A 15,828-nucleotide genomic window follows, 5' to 3' on the forward strand; every position below is an offset into this window, starting at 1 on the left:
AGAAAACGACCAATTTTGTTACTAAATATAGTAACATATGCAATATATATATATATATATATATATATATATATATATATATATATATATATATATATATATATATATATATATATATATATATATATATATATATATATACAAACGCTGTATTCATTTTATGCCGAAGCTTTCGACCTCACGGTCTTCATCAGTGGCCATTTTTTATTTCAATTTCAAAATGTTCTATTATGTACGGATATGACGTCGAGCATATTCGGCGTCATTCGGTACCCCTCGCAGATTATCATAATCGGACTCGGGAGAAATACGGGTTGAATGAAGTCCGCCCACGTGATACCATTCTAAGAATGTTACAACAACAAAAACAATAACAACGATGGCGTCCATAATTCCTGTAGAGTTTGTACTTGCTCTGGCTTCAGAGCATAGAAAATCCCCATTTTCATCTTTGCAAAATGTAAACAACTCGCAAAACCGGCCATGTTTGTTTTTACTATGTTATTTTGATTCGCGTAGGCCCGCGTAGGTAGACCGCAATACCGCTTCCGAAATGTGTATTCATACTATCTCCTTCGAGGTACTTATCCGATGTTTGACGGAAAGGGCCGAGAATGTGCGATTGATTCGGCGTCAACGTTGTCTACGCGCCCTTTCATGAACGTTTATTCCTGCACGTTGATGCCATATGGTCGGTATGTTCTTAGTTTAGTCTTCCATAATTGCTCCATGGTCTTGCGGTATTCGTCCGACCCGCTGAGTTTTTCGAGTCCCATTATTTGGAAATCATCCATGGAGTGTCCGTCTGCATAGACATCTTCAGCTACCGGGTCACTGTGCTGTGTGCGAATACGCGACAGATTCAACAGATGTCGCTGGTACAGAGTTCGGTCAGCCACTCCTACATACACGTACCTGCGACAGCGACGACAGTTGACCGCGTGCACAACATTGGATGATTTGCCATCTCATCACGCTGTACTTCCTGCCACTCGGATCTGTGAAAAAGTCCGCTTGATCATGAACGGGCAAATGGCGCATCTCTGCGCCCCACAGGGCCCGCTCATGTTGGACTTCCGGAAGAACATACTATTGTGTTTTTGTGTACTAGGACGTCTTACAGGTTGCAATCCCTTTTGAAGGCTACTAATGGGGGCTCAGGGAACACTTCCTTCTTTCTATCAGACGTGTGCAGCGTGTGTAGGTGTCTGCGGATGATACGGCCGATGTTGGGTAGAGCGCGAAAACGTTATCACGAGCGGAATCCTTGTATTACGCTCCGAGTTTGTCTTTTCGCGTAAAAGGTCCTCTCTCTCTTTTTATTGTCGACCTTTATGAATTCGGTTTCCACAAACGCCCCGTCATTTCCACGGTTCACGAGCTGTGCCTTCACCGTCTGACTGTGCTTCCGGTAGGCAACTTCCTCTGAACAGATTCTTTTCGCACGCTCACTCAGACTATATGGTATCGCTTTTTTGTAGACTCCGGGTGCGAAGAATCGTTGTGTAGGTACAGGTGTTTATCGGTAGGCTTAGTATAAAGGTCGGTTTGAAGGCGCTCGTTCCGTATTGATGTCACCGTGTCTAGGAACTCTAGTTTTTCTGAAGAATAGCGGAGCTCGAGTTTAATGCGAGGGTTGATTTCATTTCCTTTTGTGAGGAAAGTTTTAAGTGCCTCGATACCATGCGTCCATAGGCTCCACACATCATCCACAAACCGGAAGTATGGTGTAGGTGTAGGTTGATGCATAGTTCATCCCGAGGCGTGAGCCAATTGCCGTCGCTTCCGTCTGTATAAAGTGTTCATCGTTTAAGGAGAAGGTGTTATTCTCCAACACAGTGTCCATCATCACGATGACGTCCTCTGTAGGAATTTCCGGGTCCGTTTGCCTGTTTAAAGCCTCTATAGTCGCAGCACGGGCCTCATCTCTCGGCACACTCGGATACAGGGCTTTCACATCCAAACAGAACACGTTATTATTTTTTTTATTATTAAAATGCTAAGTACTCTTATGGATATGGGGGTTACATGAAAAACCATACAATTTAAAGCCACCGAATATTTGAGATTTACAATTACCGGATGCATACTAGTATTATAAAAGTTAATCATTCACGGTTAATACAAAACAATATTAAATAGTAATATTTAAAACAAAACAACCACAAGACAATGTTATGATCTATGAAGTTGTTACCAAGCAACGAAAAATCACAAAAATTAACTATGCATTTTTAATGTTTTGATATCTAAATAAAAACGAAACAAAAATGCTCGACAATCATTTGGAGCTATATAAACGCCCAAAGAGTAGCTCATTAAATGAGTCAAACCAAATCACAAGTCTGACCCATACAAATCCTTTCAAATTCAAGTACCGCACCATTGTTATTATTTTTATGAAAATATCATTGGTGGATATCTTGGGTCAGTGGTGTTTGTATCTACGGTGTAGTTCGACCTACCAGCCTCTATGTTTCTATGAAGAAAGTGATTTTTTCGATTTTTTTAAGACGCAGGAGCTAGAACCACGGTTTCGGCTGATTCTTTTGCAGTTGACCCTCCTGGTCATATTCACTTACTGATAATTTTCTGTGTTTACATAGCAGGCTTGGTTATACTGAAAATGAGCAAGATGTTCAGGCCTGGCTGCTAGTGGTGAACATTAACCCACCCTTCTCGTAGCGCAAGGAATGTCTTTAATTTAAAGATATGCCATTCATAAAGAGCAAAAGGACGTGATTTCTTGGACCCCATCAAATACTACCTGTAATTACAAATATAGGTGTTAATACAAGTCACGAAGAGCACCCTTTATACGCCGCTTGTCGAAATATGTAACAAGTTGTGAAAAAAGTATTCCTCGGGCAAAGTGTCAAATCGACGTTTATTGAAACAAGTAACAAAGCGCGACAAATCTTCTATATTTGTACTTCAACATTGTGGTGATCGCAAACAATCTTGTGCAAGAAAGACGTCACGCTCGGTTACGATCTGTTTTGATGCATACTGCCATATTTTGCGCTTTTTGTTTCTACTCTCTTAGCGAAAAGCTGTGTTTATTCGACATGTTAATATCAGACGAGTATGATACCGCTTTGATTTTCATCCAGACATTTTGTGTTTTAATAAATGTAACTGCTGTACGGTTTGAAATGAGTTCAATACGCTTTAAGATATATTTTAAAATTGCAATGTTATTCCTTGCGGATTCATTTAACCGATGTATGACCTCCTATACAGCAACAAGCACAGTGTACAATATAGGCAAACATACAAGAGGTGAATTAAATAAATTAGTGTTACTACCGGACAACAATTATATACAAACTAAACGAAACGTGTGAGAAAAATAATAGTTACAATTTAAAATTAGTCAAGAAGAATTGCATGCATATCATATGTGTATTAAAGATATATTGAAACTAACATTAAAAATACAATATCAAAGTGCCGGAAGGTAACAATTCAAAGCATAGATTCTTTTCCATGTGTTTGACTTTCAAAAACTATGAATTAAGATATTTCCTCAATATTTAACATATATCACAGTCAGACGACAAACATTACTTTTTTTCCTTAAAATACAGCTTATTTTGGATGAACACGTTTCAACGCTCTTTTGTATGAGTCTTCATAATTATTTTCCCTAAAACATAATAATTCCATCCAGTCTGTTGATATGTAATATAAGGTATAAAGGTTAAGGATGACAAGGATTTATCGAAGGTCATTCCGGTTAATAAAGATGCATATTAAAACCATGCATATTCCCTCTGTTCACGCATATCTTAAGAAGTAAGAATGACATGTTGGTGAATGCTTTGAGTAAAAAAAAAGTATACGCTAGCCTAAACCATTTTTACGATACCCCCAAAACGCACTTTTGTGGCCAGAATTAGCTTACAATATCAACGGTAACGTTTTGTTAACACTCTCATCGGATAAAATCTTGTTAATAGCGGAAATAGTCGAGTTTTAATTTTTGGCGAAGTTCGTTACAATGCTTTTTTGTATACAAAATAGTACTATTTCGGTCTTGCTGTAACAATATACTTTAACAGATACATTAAACATTACAAAAATATACGGTTAAACAGTATAGTTAACACGTTTATAAAGCAATAGCATGAAGGCGTTCATGACACAGAATTTAGTTAAATGGACAGTATCGCAGAATGGTTATCCTGGGTTTTATTATCAAAAAATAATATTTGTAAATAAGTTAATTTCATCATTAACCAAATGTTATTTGAAAAACAAAATCATATTACTATAATTGTGATAATTTTACTAAAATATATCATACGAGCCGGAAACAGGTTAAACATTAGTGGAAGCCGACAGGCCCTTCGTCCCTTACATCAAAGTTAATTTTCGGAGAAAACACTTGTATCCTCAATGCAATAATTATTCAGAGAACAAATACGAAAACCTTATGAAAAAACAAACAAACATGATATATGTTCATTGGTATAGCATATTAATAATAGCAAAACAATACGATCAACATATGACAAGATATAAAACTACTGTATAAAATATAATTTATCTCTAAGGACACAGAAATTGAAAGTCATGCACTAGTGTTACGTGCAGATTTCACAATACGGTAATATTTGAAATTATTTGGTGTTATATCTACTACATGAAGCACGTTTTAACAAAATTCAATGAGGCATTAAAACAACAAGATAAATCAATAGTGCTCTGTCAATAGTTACTTAAATATATAACACATATACTAAGGATATGTTCTCATGTTCATAAAAAGAAACACATTTTTAAAGATCTATGAAACTGTCAAATACTGTGAATGTCGTTCTTAATGTATACATCCTTTGATTTGTCTGCAACAGGTCTATCTCTGTTGAACCTTGCTGTATGTGTTGTACGCATAAATGGAATTTTTATTTAATTGACAACATGTGTCGTTGTACAAATACCATACGAAAATTGATCACTTTTGTTCCCACCATGTGAATATAATTCACTATCTGTATTATACACTGGAATTTATACTGAATTTCATTCGAATGTTGTTTGAAAAGCCACATTTCAGGTTCAAGCTTATATTCCACATATACTCAAAACTCTAATCAGCCCCGAATATTGTAATACAATTTGTAATTATGCTCCACAGCCATAGCTTATACTTGGTGTACTAGTATCTTATTGTACAAGCGTTCAGCCACTCAAAGTTAACTTTGCTTAAATTTCATCATCCCATAATCTGTGGGCATCATACATGTCTCAGAACAGCAATGTAATAAATAGAAAGAGAAGAATCAGAATGCATGTCTGTGCCTCACATCTTTTGTCATTTAATGTCAATATGTCTTTGTATTAGATATTTTTTGAAACCATGATACATGTAAGTCTGAATATGTCTTTGTGCACATGGGGAAAGCATCCACATCGATTACTTTCAAATAACATTACGATTTTTTTATGATATATTATTTAACCATTTAGTTCTTTGCCAATTAGTTATACGAGAAATTCCCCTTAGGCCTGGCTGTGTCGAATCGATTTCGTCCACGTCAAGCAGATTTCGTCAGGAAATGCAACAACGATTTCCCCACAAGTCGCATCATCTACAAATCTGAAACAAAAGAATGTTTTTTTTATAAGGCAATCGAAATAAACACAAATGTCATGTTGGTCATAAATATACAACAGCAATGCGAAGGTGTATGGTTACGTGTTTTCTCGGACATTTGAGAGTAACTGTATCATTATTAATAATATGTACCGTGAATAATGCGATCACATCCATACCCATATTTTCACCCTTTAGGAAAAAGTTACAACGTGATATATCATTTTACCCCATGATAATTTGAATCATACGGGTAAATAATACAGTCATGTAATTACCTTTTATTTCAACGGCCGCGAATTGCAGCATTGAACTTTCTATAATATAGCTCTAGTGTTCTTTTTTTGTAGGCTAAATAAAAAATTACATATTTTGTGAATGAATGATTATAGCGTTCTGATCATAATAGTTCACATGAAAAGTGTTGATAAATATGTTCGATCGTTCAATATACGGCGATAACATTTTGTTTACTTTTTTAACTTCTTATTTAAAGAAAAAATAAAATTTCAATTAACAACAATAAATATCATACATTAAACTGTTGTTGTAAGTTTGCATTCACTTAAACATGAACTTTTGCGCTTTACCATTGGCAGGCTGGATATAATTATCGCAGTAAATCTACGTCAAAACTTATCGTAGACTGATACGTCAAAAATGTCCCAAAGTGATTATACAGTGTAACGACATAGAACACGTGATTATTTTACGATACGTGAATGCGTGAGTCATGCTATAAAAAGATTTAACGTCAGTAGGACCGACATAACGGCAACTCTGCCGGGAGATTCCGAACACCTCTGCCGGAACATTCCGAACACAATCGTGATCGGTTTTTCAAATCTCGGAGCTCGTGCTGGGGGTAAAAAAAATTCACGAACAAAATGTGCATACAGCACAATTAAACTAGACGTCCGTGGAATTATGAAATAATTTCCAAACAGCCAAATAGTCAATAAATTTGAATACATTATTATAAGTTTGTGTTTTATAATTCGAATATAGAGAATATTATGTGAGTTTTGGATAAAGATCAAGTTAATCATGCGAGGCTTAGAACCGATGTAGCGCGAGGCTTGCCGAGCGCTAACATGGTTTGTGCCGAGCATGATAAACTTGATCTTTATCCAAAACTTACATAATATTCTATTTATCCTATTATTTTGCGGTCGTTTATCGTTCAAAAAGAGTAAAAATACTTTAAAATTCAAAGAAACAGCGCTGGTTTTCTAAGTTGACTCTGAAGTGTTTGTTTACTTCAACGTCATCATTTGCTATGACGTCACATAGAAACATAAAGTGCTCTTAAGATAGAGGTCGGAAAACCATGGTCTAAAAATAGCGATAGTATAAAGGTAAAGTTTATACGATCGTTGTTATACTATCGATTTTCATCTGGTAATAGGATAAATAGAGAATATTATGTGAGTTTTGGATAAAGATCAAGTTTATCATGCGAGGCCTAGAACCGATGAAGCGCGAGGCTTGCCGAGCGCTAACATGGTTCGTGCCGAGCATGATAAACTTGATCTTTTAAAAGTATTTTTACTCTTTAAAATTCAAAGAAACAGCGCTGGTTTTCCAAGTTGACTCCGAAGTGTTTGTTTACTTCAACGTCATCATTTGCTATGACGTCCAATTGAAACATATAGTGTTCTTAAGATAGAGATCGGAAAACCATGGTCTAAAAATAGCGATAGTTTAAAGCTCATGTTTATACGATCGTTGTTATACTATCGATTTTCATCTGGTAATAGGATAAAAAATGTAACTCGATCGCTTATCATACTTATTTATTGTCCATTAAAGTGATATTATGGGCATCTAACAGTTTATAGGTGTCTATCGCAACCGTTGTTTATTTTTGGTGTTTTCACTTCATAAACACTTATATTTGTTAATGCAGCATCAACATACAAAAACAATATCCCGGAAAGAGAAAAATAATGCATTTGAATATCAACCGTACTTTCGTGTTGACAAATGGCGACAGAAATGATTCGATGTACGACGTGAATCTAAATTTAGTTTTAGTGCAGATTCGTTTATACGACACAAAGACACTAATTCGTTTTACGGATCATTTCGGCTTAGAGGACTGGGTGAGTCATGTAAAAATATCGAATATAATATATATATTTTTTATAAACAACTGGTACCAAGATGAGTTGCAGATACTTGGTCAGTTACCAAATTCTCACTAACTCTTTTGACCTGTTTATTCTGTTCAACTCAATTCAACAGTGAAAAACGCCCATAATATCACTTTCACTTTACGAGACAATAATCTAGTATCATTATCTCGCTGTCTTGCATCGAGATTTCTCTTCTCCGTATCGCGTTCTTGCGCTTTTAATCCAGTGGTCGAAACCACTGTCAACAATAGCAGGGCATTTTAACAAGAGCAAAAACAGCGTATACATATACTGAATCAAATCATCCACTTTCATGGTGTATCACAAAGAGACCAAAATTCCAAAATAATGACAATCAATCCCGGTTTCTACTGACTCATGTTTTCGTGCATAGGGACGTTACTTGTGTCCGTTCCAAGCATAAAATCACAGTCCGTCTCGTGCATGAAGTTTCCGGTCCGCAACAGGGTGCCGTCGTCTGTTCGCCAGTAAGAATAATTTCTACGACAACAAAAGCACTTCGCCTTAACTCCTAATACCGTGTAAAAGAACCCCGCTTGGGCCCGTCTTAATCCAGAGACATTCGCGTACAGGGGCATTTCTGAATATGAAATAAATCTCTGAAGTTCAAAGCACATATCACGGTCTACCGAATCTCGTGGTGGCAGAGGAAACACCATCCTCTCAAATCAAGTCTTCAAGTATTTCGCAAAAACGTGTCCGTTCGATTGTAAAGAATAAAAACACAACTCTTTAAACTGTATTAATCCAGCTCTGTCCACAAAATGTATTAATTAATTTATACGCACTGATTTTAGAGTACTGTGATTTTCAATACGATCCTATGAATTTCATTTTAAACCAGGTTAAAATAAAAAACAACTAACAAGCCATTATCATAAATTTCACCTTTTTATTTTACGTATACAGTTAAGTTCTCAAATTACCTCGCGGATGATTTACATGATGTAATATTCTTTGCAAAATGTAAAGTACACTTAGTCCAAAGATGCGAAAAACAAATCAACGCATTCACATTCATAAACATGCAATCGCAAAATCAGATCAGATTTACGTGATTATTAAATTTGCTGTTTAAAGCGAAGGTTTATATAGTGGGGTCCGAAAGCCGCCAATGTTCCTCGAATGATATCACACGACTGTGATTTTGTGAGCTGTAATCTTCGTATATTCCGACCATTTAACGGAAAAAAACGGAGATATATTATCTATACGGGATTTATTTATTCGGTGGATCATAACCTAATATTATAAGCGTCCATGGTAACCAGCCATTGTTACCTTCACGTTTCACAAAAAAAAAATAATAATAAAGGAATTGCGTTGCATCTTAATTTGAATAAAGTTTTAAAACGTACGTAAACAGTAATTATTTTCAATTGTATGTGTTGTATTACTATAAACAAACACGTATTTTAAGTTGATATGTATATGAAATCAAACACGGCGATGATGGCATAAGTTCGCCTTATTTAAGCATGCTTCCATCGTTTCTTTTACTAGGCCTAAGCTTACTTAAGGGACGTATTGACCCTTCATAACTCCTAAAATATATGACTTTTAATTCATTTGCTAATCTGCATCTGTGTCTGTGTGTTTGACCTTTTTAAGGGAAACTAGCTGCTTGATAACTATGATTACTGTTTTATCGCACAGGGACACATTAAGCTAACCTATTCCTATATTTGATTAGGCATTTTGTCCGTCAGCTGATTACGGTCCGGGCATTCAGGCCAAAATATGGCGTGGTTTTAATCAAATAAAGATAAAAATAGTTTGTCATATTGACAGTATTAAACTTTGTTTATTGTATTTAGAAAATAGTTTGTATGTCAAAGTAACAATATTAAACTTTATTTATTGTATTTAGAAAATAGTTTGGATGTGTAATTGACAATAGAAAACTTTATTTATTGTATTTAAACGCATTATTTTCTAGAGTATGTACTATGATAAAAGCGTTACTATAGCAGTGTGGTGAACAAAAGGGGAATAGCAACTATAACATGCAGTAGTAGAATTTTATTCTATCTGGTCTACTGGCGGGAAATGTCACCAATATTGTATTTGCTGTTGATAAAGGTCAACACTGGATTAGCCAGTTACGCCGTGAAATCGTGGTATATAACATTTTACAACGCTTAGTTATATTCGAATTAGTAAAGAAACTATTTAGTCTACAATTTTATATTTATAATTATGCTTAAAATTGCATAATAACAAAAGTGCTGTAAATGACTGCCCATTCAAGGGAGGTAAATGTACTTTATACTTTTATTTTGCCAAACATCGATTATTGTTCTTCTGTATCGGTCATCCACTGCGCTATCAGTGATGATGCAATGACATGGCTAGATCGGTATTGAAATAGCAACGCGAGTTAAGTGCGCAGAGTTGAGATTGCGATCTTGCATTTCGGTCCTTCGTATAAAAGCGTTCTCGTTTTTTTTCGGCGTAACTGTTTAACCCAGATTTTCACCTTAAATCACCTTAACAGGGCGCAAGCAGACCAGAATGAATAGTTCAAAATCACAGTTCGTCTCGTGCAAGTGCGCACGCTGGGCTTGACCTACGCTGCCGACACGACATAACGCCCATTTAAGCATGATACGGGTCTGAATATGTGATTTGATTGTGTCGAAAAAACTGCGTGTAAATAAACTATTAACAAATCATATATTTTGATGGCGAATAAATAAACTGATAATAAGGCTGAGGACACATATGATGTGATCTCCCGTAGTAAAATTCTTACTTACGAACACTACAGTGTGGTTTGAATATACGTTTACTTAACCCATTTATTCCTAGCGTCTAAAAAAAAAGGCCTTGGCAAACAGCGCAGACCCAGATGAGACGCCGCATGATGCGGCGTCTCATCTGGGTCTGCGCTGTTTGCTTAAAGGAATTTCTGTAAGAAATACTCTAAATATAGAAATAAATATACTAGACATCCCTAATTTTGGAAATAAATTGATCCAATTTAGAAGGATGGGAGAGTCCAATGGCATAAATGGGTTAATAACACATTTCATGCGGTGGATATGCAACATACAAATGCAAAATCAACAACAACAATTAAACCGTTGTTTTTAATTTAATATTATTTAGACATGTTAATTTTCTAGCTTTATTTCAAAGCCAGGATATACGCCAAATATCTTGTTTTAAAGATATTTCTTGTTTATATTGAGTGTCTTATTAACAAAATGAAGTATAGTAAGTTATAGAATTTTACGTAAGACAATTTTTAAATGATCGTCAGTTACACAACATTACTTACATGATGTATGCCTAAGAGACCGATTCCGTAATCATATATGAACATCCCAGTTTCTCCTGATTCCTGCTTTCATGCATAGGGACGTTACTTGTGTCCGTTCCCAGCATAAAATCACAGTCCGTCTCGTGCATGAAGTTTCCGGTCCGGAACAGGATACCGTCGTTTGTTCGACAGTCTGAGTAATTTTTTCGACAACAAAAGCACTTCACCGTAACTCCTAATCCCGTGTAAAAGAACCCCGCTTGGGCCAGTCTGAGGAAATGCTGAAAATGAAATAAATCTCTGAAGTTCAAAGCGCATATCACAGTCATCCTCATCTCGTGGTGGCAGAGGAAACACCATCTTCTCATATCCAGTTTTCTAGTACAACGCAAAAACTTGTCCGTTCAATTGCGAAGAATAAAAAAACAACTCTTTAAACCGTATTAATCCACCTCTGTCCACAAAATTTATGAATTAATTTATACGCGCTGATTTAAGAGTACTGGAATTGACAATACGATCCTCTTGATTGCATTTAAATATTAAGATTTATTTATACCAGCTTAAAATAATTAACAACTAACAAGCCATTATCATAAATTTCACCGATACGATTTCTATTTTACATGTAACGTACCATAACCTTAAGTCGTCAGTCTTATACAAAAAGGTCTTGTTTGGGCTTGTAAGATACTTGCGGCTTGCAAGATACTTGCAACCGTTCTCCATTTGGTATTGTATTGTAGCGGTAACTATATGGTAGCGCAAAGTATCAAGTTAATGTGCGTACTGATTGTGATGAAATAAATAGGTTTTCAAAGAAGGGGTGGGTCTGACGACTTTTGATTTAATGAAACATTGTGTCGTCAATGAAATTATTGTTAAGTCGTCATGTATCCCTAAAGTCGTCATTTCACCGAGTTTAAAAAAAAAGACAACAAAATAATTCCCTAATGCAGTAAGTGTTTTAAAACATGAAACATGAAATTCACAAAACCAATCTGAGTATGTTTCATACATACACAAAGCATATTAAAATCTTCAACCATGACGTTCAAGATAATACGCTTAATTGTCATTATAATATTAACGAGAACTGAAACCAGAAATAAATAATGTCTAACAGCATGAAATGGTGTTAAACGGCTGGTATTTATTAATGGTAACGTAACACTTCAACAGTCACACACAATATTAATTAAATCTCCTTTTTAAACATTTCGATAAAAATAGCTTTATGGAAATTGTCGAACGCAAAACAAAACTATGAAAATAAATGTTATACTATTAACATAGCATCGTGATATTAAGGCTGCGGTAGCAATTATACTTTGACATAGTATGATACTGATAAAGAGTTAATTTATTATTTTAATTCCATGACTTTGATGTAGATGCATGTATGCAACTGCGCTGTCGTGGTTACCATGGATATGTCAGATTCGTCAATCTTGAAGGCTATGGCACATGTCTGTTGCGGCCCGGTGCGTCGATTGCGTACAATGGGTTCTTCAAGAGGTCGCAACAAGTACCTAGACTTTCCTTTGTTTAGAGAAACTATCTCATTAACAGCCTTGGCGCAATCACGTTTCAAATTCCCAACTTTTCGGGGGCCATCAAATACTGCCTCTGCCATGGAATCGTAGGGGTTATTTGGCTCCAGTTTGACGTGATAAGTGCTCAGCAGTTCAAGCGCCCTTCGACCATATTGATGCATGCCCACAACTTTTTTTTATTATATATATATATATATATATATATATATATATATATATTGATCAATACACAATACACTTACACGCATGGAGTAATAACAGAAAAAATACAAAGAAAAAACAAAACTACAAACATCTGTCGAGAATCTTACATGAGACTGTAGCAAAATAATAATTTAATACAATTCGACAAATTAATCGAAGCATAAAATGCATATTCAGACTACAATTTTAAAAGAATTATCTTAAAAAACCATTCCAAATTGTTCTAAAAGTTTCTATTTGATTTTTATTGAAAGCAATTATCTCCTCAATTTTGAGCCTATTCTGAAGATATGTTATAAAATGATTAATATTGGGTATATTGTTCTGGCACTTATTTCTAAAAATATAAAATTTTGCCAACAATATGATAAAATTAACAATCTGTGACATGTTCGAATGACCTGCTGAAACGTTACAGACGCTTATATGTTCATAATCAAAATATGAAATAAACGGCTAATTCGCTGTTTGTTCGATATACACTTTAACACCGTTCCAAAAATGTTGAATTACAGGACATTCCCAAAACATATGCACATTCGAATCTACTGACATACTGCAAAAATCACAAATATTGGATCGTGTTAAACCACATAACAATAGATAGCTATTGTTTGGAATAATTTGCATAATATATTTAAACTGGAATGATCTTAGCTTGGTATCATGTGTCAGTCTAAATGGTTGAATAAACAATTTATTCGTTTCTATTTCTTTATTAAAAAATAGTTCCCATTTAGCAATTGCCTTAATTGGATTGATTTGCTTTGACAGTACGAGTTTTTGATATACTAATTTGCAGATTTTAGTTGACTCTGAAATTGATGAGAGTAAATATTCTTGCGGTTGATTACTAATGTTTTCAGATTTCAGCTTTTCTTTCCATTCTAGTGGCACACTTTTTATAAGACTAAAGTATTTCAGGAAATCTCTGGTATTTAACCCGTACAAGTTTTGTAATTGCTCAAAACTATAAAATTGTCTTGTTCCATAGTCGTATATTTGTTCTACATGATTGATTCCTTTAATATGCCATTCTTTATAGAAAAATAAACCGTTTGAATTTTTTATAAATGAATTATTCCAAATAATTTCTTTTCCGATTTGTGTGATGTTATTTTGTGCGTTTACCTTATTCCAGACCTTTAATATGTCCTTTAAAAACACTGAACGAATGTTTAGTGATTTTATATCGTCAGGTTTGATGCGATTCTTTAAAATGAAATAATTACCGTAATTTTCTAGAAAAATACTGTATAATTTGGTTATTTTTTATTCAGGTTGATGTATAAATCGTTTAATCCAAGTAGCTTTGAGGCCATCCACAAAGCTATCTATATCAATCATTTTCAAACCGCCATTTTCATATTCCTGTATAATTTGATCACGTTTTATCCTGTCGGGTTTATCATTCCATAAAAATGTGAAAATATTTGTTTTTAAGGTTTTCATTTTATTTTCGTCTGGTCTTTCTAAAACTGTAAATGGGTATATTAGTTTTGGTAATGCAAAAGTTTTGATTACTGTGATTTTTCCTATCAGTGAAAGATTCCATTTTCTCCATTTATGTAAACAGTTTTCAAATTCTTGAATTTTATTACATATATTGTGTTCAGCCGTTAAATTAGTATTATTGTTTATTGTTATTCCAAGTGTGGTCGCGCTTTCACAGGTCCAATCAAATTTTTTATGTGGACAAAATTTTACATTTCTGTTTATAAGTGCACCTAATTTCATTACAGAGCATTTATTGTTATTTAATTGTTATTTAATTTTAAACCGGATATAGTGGAGAATTTGTCAAGGGTAATAATTAAAAATTCAAATGACCTTTGACTGCCGTCAAGAAGAAAACAGGCATCATCTGCGAATAATGTTTGTTTGAGTTCGATGTTGCCTATGTGAATTCCTTTTATATTTGGACAACTTGGACATTGCGTATGACGATTTTCTTCATACTTGTATACCTGAAGAGGACAAAAGTGTTATATGCACTCGGTTTAGTGATGTTTATTCCTGTTGAGTGAACTTGACTACAGAAAGGCCAGACAATGCTTAATGTTAACCTTTAACGTCATGATGTTATGTGTACACTTATGTTATGGTTACGCGTTTTATTGTTCTGTATTCATTTGATCTGCAGGTTTGTTTTGTTGTGTCTTCATTTGTTTTTCTTTTTTCTTTTCTTCTTTTTCTTTCAGCTTTTCGGCCTTGAGTTTTTCTCTCTGTTGCTTTTTGACTTCCATTTCTTCCTTTTTACGTCGTTTTTCAATTTCGTTTTGAAGTCGTTTTTCTTCTCGTTCTCGTTTGCGCTTCTCCTTTTGTTCACTTCCATCTGAACTGCAGTGTCAGGTTTAGTTACTTGTACCTCTTGGTCCGTGTTTGTCTCTGGTGTGTGGACCTCGAAATCAATTGAGTTTGGATCAACATCAGTACATGAGCGGAGCAGCAACGTTTTGTCAACGGCATTAGGGTTGAACGGAAATATTCCGCATTTTTAAAAGCCCTCTTTGATGCAATCCATTGAGAAACTTTTCTCAAAAATAACCTTAAAAACAGCACTGACTTGTTTTGTTTTGTTTTTGAAATCCAAACGTCTGACTTGATTATTTTGGCTTGGCTGACCATCTTGGCTGTTTCGATTTTCATTTTTCGATACACTGCAACGTCCAAGGGTTGCGTAATGTGAGTTTTCTTGGAGGGCAAACACATGAGGATAACATCGTTTGCTATAGCTGATCGTATGAGCGGAACGCTAATGTGAGAGGAAGCTCCATCCTGAATCAGGAGTATTGGGCGCTGAGGTATTGCATGCGCCAAAAATGTTTTCTCGAACCACTGTAAGTAGAGGGTCTGATCCATGAAGCCGCTGTCAGAGCAGGCGTAGCTCGCATTTACTGGACCCAGGCGATGGTACGGCCCTCCTGCCAAGCTGTTCGTAAAGATAATCATAGGCGGCAACGCATGGCCAGCAGCGTTCACGCAGCAGTGTACATATATATGTTCATTTGTTGCCACAGACAGTGAATGCGCATGCTTATT

The sequence above is a fragment of the Dreissena polymorpha genome, chromosome 12 (assembly GCF_020536995.1).
Source record: "Dreissena polymorpha isolate Duluth1 chromosome 12, UMN_Dpol_1.0, whole genome shotgun sequence".
Classification (NCBI taxonomy): Eukaryota; Metazoa; Mollusca; class Bivalvia; order Myida; family Dreissenidae; genus Dreissena; species Dreissena polymorpha.